The 13,816-nt window shown below is 37.5% G+C and overlaps 1 protein-coding gene across 4 annotated transcripts in view; it reads right to left on the reverse strand.

The window, feature by feature from the left end:
- ROBO1 (roundabout guidance receptor 1) overlaps nucleotides 1-13,816 on the reverse strand; it is a 697,351-nt gene that overhangs the window by 153,531 nt on the left and 530,004 nt on the right. The window lies entirely within an intron of this gene.

Below are 13,816 nucleotides of genomic sequence, written 5' to 3' on the forward strand. Positions count from 1 at the left end.
AATGAACAAAATGTAATATGTCCTGTGCCCTTGTGCTGATCCCTTGACCTGATTACAGCTGTAAGAAGGAAAAAGCCAGTCTTTTTGGATGTACCTTTCATCACTAATGTAACTTGGCTAAAGTTCTAATTTATTGCTCCCTGGACAACTTTTTTCTAGTTACTATCCCTGCTTGATTCAGAACATGGTAAGCACAGCTAAACGTGCTCAGAGGATGCTCTGGGGACCCAGTGTGCGTGCCCCCATCAGAGTTTGCCAGTGGGGCCTCAGGGCCAGCTCTGAGGGCCTCAGGGCCGGCTCTGAGTCGGTTCAGCCAAGGGCAGCCGTGGGGAAAGGCCCCTGGCAGCACAGAGGCCAGGGCCTACCCCTGCCCCTCCTCTCAGGCTCCCTGCTCGGCCCCTGCCTGAGCTACAGTCCTGCCATATTGCAGCCCTGCCTGGCCAGGGGCCTGCTGAGCTGAGCTCACACACCCTGGCCCACAGGAGGTGCCTGATGTCTGGGGCTGCTGCTGGCTGCCCCCTAGCCCACTCTGCTCCTTCCCTGGGGTGGTGGGATGGGCCCTGGGTGGTGAGGCCCGTCCCGTCCATGCCTACCAACCCAGGAGGCCACCTGCCCTACACCTTGACACAGAGATGTGCTGAGGGACGCTGCCTGTGTAAGGAAGGGTGCTGGTACTTATCTGTGCCAACAAGACCTGGAAGACATCTACAGGACCTTTCTGCACACCTAAATGCAGAGCTGCACTGCTCAAGTCCAGTTACTGTAACTAGCCATGACGTGATTTTTTCATGGATGCTTACATCTGTGCTGCCTTTAACTTGTTTTTGGTGAAAAATTTTACAGCCATTGGCCTCCGATAATTTTCTCCATGGCTTGGTTGTCTTCAAAGAAAAAAAGAAAAGCCACATACTGCGTTACACACAGTGTCACAATGCTGAGATAAATTATGCCTAAAGGTGTAAAACTTTTAAAGAGTAAAATCAGAATGAAGGCAGATAAACTCTTCAAAAAACAATATTCCAAAGGTTCACTGACAGAAATTGCACACTCCAATGACATAAGGTTTCCTCAACACAAAACAAAATAAAAATCCCACCTTTTTTTGGTAATAAGAAGCCTCAGCAGCAGATGACTGGGAACACAAGACTGCTTGGAACAGATAGTGCTACAGACCATATCACTGCACGGTGAGCTGGAGATCTTCAAAGGTTATTTCAGAGACATCAAAAAAATTTGCAGACTAATATAATAATAATATCTCTTTATAAGTAACAGCACATCTGCTAAACTGCTTTGTCCAAAGGATGACACTTTGCTCATTTGCTCCCTGGAGATTTTCAGCTGTGCTGTATATTAACTTGAATGGTCATCAAAAAGCAAACGCTACCTGCTCTGATTTTTTTTTTTTTCCTAAGTACATTGTGAGATACTCCCAAAGTTCTTTTTAACTGCAGCTTTTGTTACCTGGGTGTTTCTCAGACATCTAGTATCTGAAGCTGCTTAAAAATGAAAAAGAACTCAATATCAGTGTAGCGCTGGGGAAGTAAATTAGCACTTTCCTTGTAAACAGGCTTCAGACACCCTGGAAAAAGCAGAAGGAATTGGTGTTTGCTCTAATTGAAACCTAGTATGCAGATAAACTTGCACACATCAAATCTTTGTTCTCTTACTACAAAGCTGTTCAATTACACATGAAAAAATGGAGTGCAATAAAAGCTATGGCATCTATTCACACCACAGGAATCCAGTTTAATTATTCCCATTAGGAGATATGAAGTATTTCCTAATGCAAATACTGGACTCTCAGAACATCAATATCAAGGATCTGCACTGTATTTTCCCCCACAGGGAAGAAGTACAAGAAGTGTTGCATTTTACACTCAGTTTAAGCACAGTATTTTTTGATGAAAATAAAAAGGCAAATCTCTTTCAGTAAAGTCCTTGCAGATTTTCTAACATGGAATGTGAAATAATGGATTATTGCAAAATACAGCTATTTCTGTAAACATTAATAGATATGTAACAGCACACTCCACATTCATTCATGGACCTGCCATTAAAATGTAAGCAACTTTCTGTAAGCACCAAACATTTTAGCGCTGTTTCACCATTAGCTATGCAGTTAGGAATTAGCACCAGTTACAATCAAAATGGGTTATGAATTTGTAAGGCATGTCAAAGTCCAAAACTTCACTTCTATATAAATGCCAGATGAGTGGCAATAAATACTAGCTTTGAAGAGGGTAGATTGATTTGCTAATGCTTTAATCAACAATTCAAAAGGCACAACATTCAAAGCTGAAGCTTCAGCCTGGACCAAATGACTATATACCACCAAACATGAAATCCAGCCTCTGATCAGAGGATTTTCATCCCTGTTCTCTGCCAGTGCTCTACCCTCTGACCTTGCCCTTGGCCACCTCAGTGTCTGCTTTTACAAGCTGCTTTTGCAGGCCTCCTTCTCCACATCCAAGTTATTTCCAGCAGCTCCTACTGGTCTGTAAATGGAAGCAGTCCCCAAGCAGCAACTGTAGGCTGCTAACATGTGGTCCAACAAGGAACTCAGCTGCAGCACAGCTGACAGTCTTCTACACTACATACCAGAGTACCACACAAATTATTTTATTTCCTATATTTTAAAATAAATAGAAGTGAATGTGAAGGAAAAATGGTCTTGAATCTACAGACCACCATATAAAAAGTTCCTTGTATCTGCTCAGAGCCTAAGGATTTTTATGTGAAGTTCCCCAAAACAGGAACTGAATTCCAAAGTGTACATTTGTCACTAGCAAAAGGCACTTTTATTATTCCAGCAACAGAAACAGATTTTAAGAGAGTATCTGCATGTTTTCATTAAAAGTGTCTGTCATTAGATCCTTAGAGGAATAAGGATAATGACCGGTCCATATTAAAACAAAAAAACTACAAAATATCATTTTGGAGGAAAATTTAGATTCTCCAGTGCTAGCAATCCAAACATTCTCATTTATGCTGGAAACTGTGTGTTTGGAGTTCACATTTACGAAAGTAATTACATTCTCGGTGAATCAATGGTGAACAATACACATATGCATATGTAAACCTTCATCCAAAATACTAGAGCTAAGTTAACTCTATAGCTACAGTAGCTCTAGCTTTATTGGGCATTACATTCAAAAGTATGCTTACACATAAAAACCCTTTTCAATGTAAGACTTTTAATTTGATATACTATTTAAAAAAAGGCTGGATAAATAAAATGTTTCAGACAAACGTGGTAGATTCACCGGTTTAACTTCTGTACAGAGACATACACACGTCTTTGCCATACACACAGCTCAAAATTGCTACCATGTGCTAAGTAAACTTTTACAGATGTTCAGCAACAGAGTTCAAAGAAACTGCATTGTGTCTTTCTGGATATATACAAGCCAAATATATAAAAACAAAGAAATGTCAGGATATCAAATGAAGTGTCCAGTTGCTGATGTTCAGATAAATGAGAGATGCAGGTCTGCTAATATTCTCTTTCCTATTAGTTGAACTACATTTGAAAGATAGATTGCAGTTATTTTGATCATGCATCATAAGGCATTCCAGCTAAACAACGGCATATCTTAAAATGACTTTTTTCCTCAGTTTTCAAAAGGATATTTCTACATCATAGTACATGCGTGAAACCCCCTTCAGAAACTTTTGTGTGTACACACAGAAACAGTCTCTCTCTATATATTATAGCTGTTACCAAGAGAAAAACATTCTTGTTGGGGTGGGGCTACATTCATAACTTCAATCAAAAAAAAAAAAAGACATTTTGCTTAGTAAAATTAATAATGTCCTAGACAAAGTATGCCTAAAATAAAAATAAGCTAAGGCATCACCTCTGCTCCAAAGGGTCTGTATTTATTTTTATTGTTTTAAAGACAAATATATTGCAAATTCATTTAATATTCAAAGAACCATGTAACATAGCCTGTAACTGTTCAGTAAGTTTAATTCCTCATGCACTGTTCACCACTCACCTGTTCTATACTTCTGTGCCCACTAATCCATTTTCCCTAAGGCTGTTCTAACGTTCAAACATTTGAACATCTTCAATCACTTCTAAAAAATAAAAATAAAAATTAAAATTAAAATTCTCCTCCCTGCCCTTCACCAGGAAATATTTCCTTTCTTCATCTCCATTGTGGAATTTCCATTTACCTCTTTATCCCTCAAATACCCCCATACACACACTCCAAATTACACTTCCCTAAGGCACAGGACAAGCAATATTCAGTCCTGGAACAGTGACAGGTTTAAAGCATAATATTTCACAGCCCATTAGGGCTGGAAACAGAGGCTTTCTAGCAATTAGTGAGCTACTAATTCCCTTTCCAATAAGAGAGAACCTGGTTCTACTCTGTTTCTCTCTCTCTCTGCATATATATACGGGATACACTCAGACGAACACGTATCTCTATAATACAGCCATCAAATTTTTTCAACAGAAAAATTATGGAAAAGCAACATTAGGCAATTTTTAAAGGTTTCTACATTTTTTTTGCTTAAAAAAATCTCCTTTCTTTTCTAGTTCCACACAGGTGGATTTGTTATATGAGGGGAACTCAGTCAAAGAAAAAAAAAAAAAGAGATGAGGAATAATATCAATGCCACTGAGAAGTAATTCAAGGGAGTTCTATGAAGCTAGATTTTTCTTCCATGCAAGTTATGTGGTACATAAAGAATTCATGGTGTTTTGGAATAACATGAAGTTTTAATTTCTCTTTCCTTTGGATGAACTGCAGAAGTAACTTATGGCTTCCACACACAATACCATCAAAAGCTCATGCCAATAAAAACTACTACCACCCCTTCATGCTTTGTTCCTCTCCCAAAGCTAAAATTTCCTCTCATATAAAATAGTCTATAGTTACTGCTACTGAAAAATGACAAGCTCTTTTTCAAACAAAAACTCAATTCACAGAACATAAACATAATTTTATGAACAGCAAAATTAATGAACCCTGATTTCTTGTGGATTTGCATCTCATAACCAGTTACTCTAGTACCAAAGAAGGTAGCAACTTAAATTCAGTCTTTTTCACTAGTTAGGTCATTTACAACAGCTCTGTTCTCTGGTGTCTCGTAATACTTCATCCATGGTCTCTCATTCTCTGGCTTTGTTATGTAGCTGCCTATATGTCAGGAAATTTTTAGAACAGTATCCGAGAAACTGGGCCCTTCTTCACCCCATCAGATTTGCCTGAAATCGGCCAGTGAGTTAAAAAGTAGTTGTAGGAAACACTGACATGGTTGTAGATGCACGTGTGCATGCACACCCAGGCACACATACTGTAATCACATAAACCTCATTTCCTTCGGAAACCAGGCTAAAAATGACATAGCAACAGCAGATGTGAACACAGTTATGAAAAACAGCTGCATGAGTTTTCTGTGAAACAAACAAACATAAGGTCAACACACATACAGGTTCCTTTTACAAAGCTGAACTGGCAAGCCTTTGAAATATTTACATAAATATTTTAAATATCCTCTTTCTGTGGGGCAGAGGACATGCATCTTGACTTCAGTTTATATAAGGTATGTTTCTTATTTTCTCTGGGTCAAATTCTTACCCATTGAAGTCAATGTTAGCTTTATCTCTGACTTCAGTACAGTCAAGATTTCTTTCTCTGAGTACACTGATATAATTTCTCTGGGTGAGCTCATACCTCTCCTTTCTCTAGTTCTACTTGTATAAATACTGTGTTCTTCTGTTTTCATGCTATATATGAATATATTCAGGCAATTTCAAAATCTATCACTGACATAATATGTAGGACAGCCAATGCAACAAAATGAATTAGAACCCAGAGACATTTGGAAACAAGTATCACCACAAAATAGCCCTATACTCTAAACTAGAGAGATGAGCTTTGCTACCTCTGACAACATGTACAAGTTTGGTGTCTCTTAGACCAATATGAGAGCCATTTAGCTAACACTTTGTTACATCCAACTTCAAAAGCCATCTGGAAATTATAATGGGCATGTGTCATCCTAGTAAAATAAAAGCATAGTACTGTGAGGGATCCTGAGGGACAACAGAATCCAGGCCCATCTTCTTCTCCACTCTGCAGGCGATGTTTAGTCCGGAGAAGGTTGTAGCATACCTACTTTTCCTACCCTACGTTTCTTCTCTCATTTCCTGCAGAAAGTTCAAGACCTTAAAGCTAGGGCCATAATTAACACACACACACACACCCCAGCCCCCCCCCCCCCCCCCCCCCAAAAAAAAGACATTTTGTATTGAAGAATCTATTTCAAATATTAGTTTATACATGGCTCAACATAATTTGTCTCCAGTGGGTCACAGGAGCTACATTTCCTCCTCAGTATTCCTCAAGAAAAGTATGGAACTAGCATAATTTGAACATTTCAGCTAAAGGGCATTACTTACCAGTTTTATACTAATTCCAGAGGTAAGAAAGGGTTATCTTAACAGCTTCTATGGCAAATGCAGTAAAACATTTAAAAATGCTGGTACATTTTGAAATACTCTTAACAAGGGCTTCATTTTGCAGCATGCTGACCAAATTCTTAGACATTCATGAAAAACGCTTAAAATCAAAACCCTCAGCAGGAATACTGGATATAGAAATAGTAACAATTAAAAAAAAATAAAAATGAAACAATCAACATTTTAACAACTACCTCGCTTACAAGCTGTTTTCCCCAATCTAGCAGTTAGGCTCTTTTTTTTTGAATGGAGTAAGAATTAATTAAAAAACACTTAATCACCCCTCCCAAGGAGATCTGGGTAAAAATTAAGAGATGAAGAGCTACATGCATCCGATATTGAGGGCACTGGCATCCTCAGACAATAAACTGAAAATAAAAAATCTCAAAATTTACAGTTAAGCAAAAATATATTAGAATATTACAACTGCAAAGCATTCAAAAAACAAACATCATAAGTGTAGTACAAACCTGGTGATTACCAGCATAGATGTTATAACCTAGATTACTAAATCTAAACTGAAACATTTTCTGCTTACTGCTCTTAAGTTTTGTAGCCCTGCTCAGCTCTTTTCAAGAGAAAAATGGGCCACGTGTTTTTGCTGGTACAATTTGTATTTGGTAGAACATAAGGTATTTTTTCTCATTTGTATGAACTGCTGAAGCAGCTGTTGAAAAAGGGCCTCCTGAACTAAGTGCAACTGCATCACGTCTATGTTCATGTATGTTTGAACCACTGTTCTCATTCTTACCAGTTTTTCCTATTCTGTCAAGCTAGATCTTCCCCAAATGCTGGGGGCACAATGAAGAGTGAAGGCTTATCATGAGTTTGCAGAATAAAATGTTTCCAGTAATATATGAGGTTTATAGCACTTCAACTGAGATGACAACCAAAGTGCTTTGCCTGGTAAAAGGAAGACCACACCCTAGTTAAGCGCTCTATCTTCACTTTACTTAGGAAGAGGAAAGAAAGGCAAATTCAACTGAAACCAGAAAATGAAGATGGGAAATGTAATTATCAAAATCAACTAATTTCAGGACAACTCAGATAACACTTCAGTTGCATCTTCAATAACATACAGAACATATTTAATCATGTCACCAAATTTGCAGAGACAGAAGTAGAGTGTGCAGATTAATTTTGAAGGCTAATTTGCTCTCAGTGTTTATCTGATGTATCAGGAACATAACCAGAAGCCAGAAATCAAGGAAAGAGGTTGTTCTAAGAAGCTGGTCCCCAGCATGTGCGCTCAAATGATGCTATCAGTGCTCCCTGTTGAGAAATTTAACTAGTACCCCATCTCATTTAGTTTTTAGGATTAGAATTATGTCCTTAGTATGTCTTGTTAAGTATTCATTTTTCTTTTCTAATTTCAATTCTAATTTTGGAATCACACACCTATACTTTTAATGTGCTAGAATAAATGTGGATTGCGTCTATAATTTTGTCTTAAAATAAAAATAAGGTTAACGTAGCCTGACAGTCACCAAACATTTCTAAGTGTTTTTTTTTTTTTTTTTTAAACATTACAAAAATATGTAAATATTATCTGGTGGCATTTGGCATCCCAGATGGATTTTGGAGTGTTCAGAATCAGGGTGTGACCTCTAGTTTGAGACTGGTGTCAGATCAACAAAAAGCAGTCTCCATACTGCAGTATACAAACTGATCTACAAATGCACATAACAGAAAACACAAAGCTAGATCGTAATGCCAAGAGTACCCAATTAGTTTGGCAAGACAGTTATCTATCCCTTGAAAACTTTTGAAACACTTTCTATAATTTATTCTAAAGAAGAACAAAATTGCTTCCAATTTTTTGTTGTTTTCATTATTGCGTGTTCATACATATAGAAAACATTAGAAATTTTCATACTACACGTTTCTCTGCAGCAAAACTTACACATGAATGTTCTTACGAATCAAAATGTTAACTCAGACCCTTTCTAAATAAGAAGTAACGACTCTACTTCTTTCCAGTTTAAAAAAAGCAAAAACAAACTAAAACCTAAAATGAAAAAAAAAAAAAGTTCTGTTTCCTCAATGAATCCTTAAAATAAAGTACATATAACTGATTTTCATTTTGCATCTGCCTCAGGATCTGGCACATCCTGGATCAGCTTGCCAGTGCCTGGCTGGTTAGTTCACTGGAAAAAAATCTTTCAGGCTTTTGGCACAATTCTTTTCCCTCCTGGAAGCCTTCCCAATGGTTGTGGTTCCTGATCCTTTTTTCTAAGGACAGCTCAGACATCTCTGGGCTAGCTTGCCTTCTGCAGTCCTCTAGATTTCTTTGCTGTGCTTTTTGGATCAAGTTCCAAAAACCTTACGCTCATAAGCATTCTCACAACTCCTGTCTTTTGCATGCTATTCTGGTTTCTGAGCTGATGCTGGCATCAGTCTTTTCATAGTTCCTTTCCAGGAATGAGTCAGTCTGTGGTGCAAGTCTCAGCACAGCAGCTGCCTTCATCTTCCTCTTATTTTAGCTAGCAGTACTCTGCTTAGCATCTTACATAAGTCAAAGGTTTAAAATTATTTCTAGAGGTCAGCAGCAGCTTTGCTCCCTGGTGTCAGGAAATCAGGATTCCTTGGAGGCCAGTTCCTCCTCTCTGACAGAGCTCCAAGTGTGGGCAGCTTCCAACCACTTCTCCAGCAAGTTTTCAGATGGAGGTGCCTGCTTACATGGCTCAGGCAATCCCACCCACTGAGAAAATGGCTGCAGCTTGGTAAGAAAATATGGCATCAACTGCTTGAAGAATGGGAACTTTTCTTGGATCTACCGAAATGAAACAAACAAAAAAATCACTAACTTGCACTCTCTTTCTCTCCTTTTTTTTTTTTTTTTTTTAAATCCAAAGTCAGTGCAGCTATTTACACTGAACTGGATCCTAATGAGCACAACAAGACAGTCTAATCCTTGTCTCATTCCTCTGCTTTGCATCTACTCAACCACAATGACATGTAAGGAAGGTAGGAACCCCTGTATTAAACCCATGCTGTTAGTGAGGATACATAACCTAGAGTAAAAAGAATCTTTAAGGGAGTCAGAAAAGGAAATTTATTTGCTGGAAAGACAACCGATCTAGACTTACCAATTCAGCAGTATTAACATATAATAATTTTGCATGCTGGTGTTACAGAAAGACCCTTGATGCAGAACCAAATTCCTGAAAGCAATTCTTCCATATCACTTTAGAATTAAAAAAAAAACATTCATACTAACATTTTCCTGTGCCACCAAACATTTGCCAGCATTGGTGATTTGACGGCAGTCACATCATCACTGCTGAAGCCCTGAGATAATGCGGAACTCCAGCACGCACCTGACTTCAAGAACATAAGGAGTCTGTTCTTCTTAACTTGGAGCACAGGTTGCATTGGCACATCAGTTCAACTTGCTATGTTATGCTTTTCAACACTGAAGACGTTAATGCCACCAAGAAGATTTAAACAAGTGTTTCTTTACAGTTCCTTACACAGCTTCATTTTTTTTTTGTATATTACCACACCATGGTGCGTAATCCCATCAAACCTTTCATGCATTTCTTGTTAAAATGCTGTAACTATTCCTGAGTAAAATAATTTTTAATTAATCAATCATTTCTGTAACCATGACTTATCATATCACAGAAAGATATGTACGAGATAAGGAGTTAAAGTAAAATCTAAAATAGGATTCCGGCACCTGAAGGTTGCCATATTGAGATTCATACTGTATCAGCCATTTTATACATGACTACAAGGGAAATATCTGCAAGGTCTAACAGCTGATAAAGAACAACCTGCCCTTCTACTAAAAAAAGGGAAGACTGTTCTATTCAAAGGCTGCAGATAAGACTTAATGAACTGAGATTTCATAATGGAGAAATGATGGATAATGTAGACCTAGTATGTTCCATATACACAAGGCATTAAGAAAATACGTTAAAAAGAGAACCTTAAACTGTTTTGTTTTTTTTTGGGTATTGGCAGCCCCGCATAAAGTACTGATTTAACTATTTTAAACAACTCTTTCAATGTCAGCTTTTCCAGAGATGCTATTTCTAAATTAAGATCATGTGATTCCCTCCACCTGTCCCACCCATGCTTTGGCAAGCATTACTAAAACACATTATTTTAACCAGCATAGAGCATACAGGCTCAGAAAGGGCCTTGGGATATTTGCTTCGCTGGCCATTTTCACAGAGAAGAGGTTAAGCCACACGAATTTTAACAGTACTCTTGCTGGTCAACTCAGAGAGAAGCAAAGCTAGTTGTCATTGTGGAAAAGAGGGATCGAATTACAAGTAAAACAAACAAACAAACACCTTTTCAATGAGAGAAAACAAGCTTGGTCTTTTGGAGGAGGGTGCTCTTTCCTAATACTGTTAACCCAAAGGAGCTGAAGAAGAGATTTTAGCACTACAGAATGATTTATAAAATGGAGACTCTTACAGCAGAAGAAAAGACAGAGCAAAAATGACAATGGACCAAAGAATCCCCATGGCTGCAGGCAGTGTTTCACTTTTAGCCATGTCCCAAACTAAATTTGTTTGCACATGCATACTAATTTAATTCCTTTGCAAGCCTGTTTAGAGAAGATCGAGTTTTGTGTCTCTCCTAAAACAAAATGAAACCCATGAATTTTTAGGTAAGTCTAGATAATTTGATAATTTCATTTGGCTGAAGACTGTAGTATATTCTAGTTTTAGCTTCTTAAGTATTAAGGCATGTTAGTTACCAAACGAAAAAAAAAATCAGGGAGAAACAACTTCCACTCAAGATCAATTCTCTCACAGCATAGCCCTTCAAAATATTTGTAGCCTTGTCAACAGTTTTCCTTTAAAAAATATATTGCTGAGTCCAAACTTTAATCTAAAACGTGTTATTTGGATGAGAAGTGCTACTTCTCAAGCAAACACTAATTGGGCCAACATTTGTTTCTTGTCTCAGTAACTTGGAGCTGTATTCTGGAGAAGATTGCTCAATCTGTTACAAGCCTTGTCACTCACAGCAGTGATATCACACCAGCAACTAATGAGGCCTCCACCGTTTAACAGTGATTAGCTGCCAGCCTTCTTTACTGCATATTAGTGAATAAAATGGGATCACCATGTGGTGTACGACTGTAATTGGCTGAGGTGATCAATATGATTGGCTTCCAGTCATGTGGTTTTCATAGCCGCACAAATCAGTACACATTTGCCTAATCGCTCAGTAGGTGTTAAATAACAGAACGTGTTGTTTAGGATTGCCATTTAAAAAGCATTAAAACCATTTAAGGTCAGTAACTGCTCCCAGGAACACCAACAGTGAAATATGGTGCCAGGATTTCCACATTTTTCTTTTTTGTTGTTTTGTTCAAAGAAAAAAATATATAAGGCAAAAACCATGCAAGCAAATGCATTTGGTGAAAAAAAATATTCTGTAAAATGCGTTGGAAAAGTAACTTTATTCTGTAGCTACTTTCATAATTGAGCTCTTATGTTACCCTTAATGCTCCCAGGTCTGTGTGGGACAAAGGGAAGTTTGCATCCAAGAAAGTAATACATATGGTTTTAATTGCTTTTTTGCAGGGAAGTCAGGGTCCAATGTAAAGAAAAGTTATTCCAAACTCCAGCTTGCAAACAAGGTTTTCATGTAAAAATTTCCAATAAAAAAAAAAAAGAGCAGCAACAGATGTGGCTGAGGCTATTAGCTTGCAGAGGACATTTTTTTCAATCTGTCCACTTCCAATCAACTGCCATCTACTTCTTTCTAATCAACACTGTATTCTCTCTGAGCAGCCAAAAGACTTCCCTCACAAAATCTCTTCCCACAAAGAATCAGCTGTACATACAGCAATACCCAGTGCTTTTCTTTTCCTTCAGTTCTCCTTTTTTCCCCCTATAATTTATGTCTGAATTTTCCTTTTACTCCTGAATTCACGGGTTGATACAGAACATCATTTTTGAATGAGGTAATGAAATATGCTATCAAGCTACTGCACAACAATGTAGCTGTCTGTTCTAACACTCCCCATAGCAAAAGAATTCAACTTTGAACTTCTATAAAACATGAGCAACTTCTTCCTAGTTTGATTCCTTGGCCTTGACTACAGTAACCCAGAGCATTATGCATAGAAAACCTTCACTAACAGAAGTTGTAAGCATATCTACTGACACAGTGCAATTTTAATGTCCTCAGAATAAATGCTATCTTATCTTTACACAAATTCATCTAAGAATTTCAGCTGTTAACTACCCTAGGGTCTCAGCTACCTGTGAACACACTGAATACCTGTGAATTTTGCAAGAAAACCATTCTTCTGCATGTGGAAAATAGAATAACTATCAGTGTGGAGAGTGGTGTGATGCTGCACTGGCTATAAAGTGTGTATTATGAAGAACTCCTATTATAAAGGGCTTCTCATCTTCAACAAGTGTCTTCTGCATTTTCTGACCTGTATGTATAGGGAACACTCAAACCTGCAACAAAAATCTTGACTCTATGTTATCCTCTTTTAAGGTCCTTATAATCTTCATCCAGAACAGAACAGAAATCCCAAGAATTTAAGGATAATTAGACTATGCAAAGCTAACTGTTGGGGACCAACGTGAGGGTTAGCAGAGGAATTGGGAAGAAACACTTTAAAATTCAAAGAAGAATGAAAAAAATGTAAAAGATACTGAAGACATTAGCAGAGCAACAACAACAACAAAAGTAAAATAATATTCAGAGTGTAATCTGTAATTTAGGACAGGGTAAATAAATTCACACCAGAATGAAATAAAAATACAAATAATAAACAAATCAGTTTAGCTAAGTGAAATTTTCTGAAGTACCAACAACTAGTTTTACAGGAGATAGGTATTAAGAGCTTAAGGTCAAAAATTATTTTCAATGGATATATACAATTTTTTATTTTTATTTTTATTTTTTAGTTCTTGTGACAAACAGAAGATCTGGATCATTGCCATTTGTGAATGAAACAGAGTAGGTAACTATAGGACAAGATTTCAGTTGAAATGCTAATAGATTTTGGGGTGGCATGCAACCATTAGAAAGCAGCATCTGAATGCTCCAGAACAAATCTTCATTTGTATTTTCAGCAAAAATATGGATATTACAGTTCAAGTATGGAGTGAAGGAAAATGCTCTATAGATCTGCATTTATTTTTGTTTTTTGTTTTCTTGTGATTGCATTCTTTGACTGTTACATAGTTGGGGGCAAAGATTATACAACTTTTATGTCTTTCATACAGATTTTCCTGACATTAAATCTGTTCAACAGTTGGGCTTTCAAAGCAACATTCCTTTTATAACCAAGACATGGGGAAGGGAAAAAAAAAAACAACAAACCAACCCACAAGCACACAG

Source organism: Anser anser, assembly GCF_964211835.1.
Source record: "Anser anser genome assembly, chromosome: 1".
In the NCBI taxonomy this organism is placed as follows: Eukaryota; Metazoa; Chordata; class Aves; order Anseriformes; family Anatidae; genus Anser; species Anser anser.